Source organism: Ambystoma mexicanum (genome assembly GCF_040938575.1).
Source record: "Ambystoma mexicanum isolate Mex_15411 chromosome 12 unlocalized genomic scaffold, UKY_AmexF1_1 Mex_chr12_unloc.2, whole genome shotgun sequence".
Classification (NCBI taxonomy): Eukaryota; Metazoa; Chordata; class Amphibia; order Caudata; family Ambystomatidae; genus Ambystoma; species Ambystoma mexicanum.
Window position 1 is genome coordinate 8,490,929 of NW_027182323.1, and position 841 is coordinate 8,491,769.

General features: G+C 40.7%; 1 non-coding gene across 1 annotated transcript; it reads right to left on the reverse strand.

Annotated features, from left to right (window-relative positions):
* Nucleotides 1–499: 499 nt before the first annotated feature.
* On the reverse strand, nucleotides 500–585 carry TRNAY-GUA (transfer RNA tyrosine (anticodon GUA)). The gene is given in 2 exon segments: nucleotides 500–535; nucleotides 549–585. It is a non-coding gene; the product is annotated as a tRNA-Tyr (tRNA).
* Between the last annotated feature and the right edge of the window lie 256 nt (nucleotides 586–841).

An 841-nucleotide genomic window follows, 5' to 3' on the forward strand; every position in this document is an offset into this window, starting at 1 on the left:
TTTCACCCACACTGGAATCGTGGCTTGTAAGGTATGTATTACAATACAACAAACATTGGGATTGCTTGGTTCTTTCTCAGTCGCTCTTTTCCCAGTACATAAATGCAGAATGCTAACTCTTTTACGCGGGACCGAGCCTCATCCTTTGAAACCCCAGGCAGCCTGCCTGCGCTGGGAACGTGTTCTTTCTATTTAATCTGCGATGTTTTTCATGAAATAAGCATACAAAATAACGTGTTTGTATTTATAGTGGGTACTTCATTTCCAGAGAACCGGGTTTTTTTTATCAATAGGAGCCCAGCTGTATTTCTGCACGAGTTACTGGCGACCTCCCTACACATAATACAAAATGGCTGCCACGTCCACAGGAAACACATCATGTCTCTTCTGATTCTCTCGGTACTTCTACTACCCCAGCACCCCTCCCTCCACGTAAAGCACCCTGTTCTGTTGGTATAAGAATTTGGTAATTCTTAAAATGCTACCAAAAAAAAAAATGTCCTTCGAGCCGGATTTGAACCAGCGACCTAAGGATATCTGAATTTCCACTACAGTCCTCCGCTCTACCAACTGAGCTATCGAAGGCTCCTGGCTTTGTACGCTATGAATAGCATATTTTTGTATCTCATCACAGAATGTTGTTCCTTCTGTTTTATAAATCTATTTCTCAAAGCAATATACAGTAAAATGTACCTCTAAACAAATCCCTGGCCCTTTCTATATTTGGTAAGTGAAAAAGGGAAACATTTTAAGAGAAAATTGAGAGTGAAAGTGCCTAAGATACATCCTGCAAATATAGCTGTATACTGCTGTCTTCGGATTTCTTGTATTGCCTATGTTT